Source organism: Buceros rhinoceros, unplaced genomic scaffold, assembly GCF_000710305.1.
Source record: "Buceros rhinoceros silvestris isolate BGI_N320 unplaced genomic scaffold, ASM71030v1 scaffold11907, whole genome shotgun sequence".
In the NCBI taxonomy this organism is placed as follows: domain Eukaryota; kingdom Metazoa; phylum Chordata; class Aves; order Bucerotiformes; family Bucerotidae; genus Buceros; species Buceros rhinoceros.
In genome coordinates, this window is record NW_010421619.1 from 28826 (window position 1) to 29131 (window position 306).

Below are 306 nucleotides of genomic sequence, written 5' to 3' on the forward strand. Positions count from 1 at the left end.
GGCGCTGCTAGATCCAGAGATGCTGCTGGATTCTTCTCCGTGCTTATCACTCATGGCTGGTGTCCTTACTTTGTAGCCAGGCTCCAAAGAGCCAAGGAAAGTCCCACCAGCTGTCATGGGTACTTAAACTGAAAGACTAGCAGCGCTTATGTCTTGATCTGTACAAAATCCCATGTTTGGCAGCTAGGCTAAAGAAATAGCCCATGTCATCGTTCTAAGAGCTGGGCTAAAGCAAAGGCTGCAGAACCCTAGCTAGGAGACTTCTGATATAAGAAGGCAACCAGTTTGAACAGAAATCTCAAAACA

The 306-nt window shown here is 46.7% G+C and overlaps 1 protein-coding gene across 1 annotated transcript in view; it reads left to right on the forward strand.

The window, feature by feature from the left end:
- Positions 1 to 306, forward strand: part of LOC104496598 (transmembrane protein 110-like) — a gene marked incomplete at its 5' end in the record, with an annotated part of 21848 nt that overhangs the window by 13567 nt on the left and 7975 nt on the right. The gene's annotated exons all lie outside the window — the stretch shown is intronic.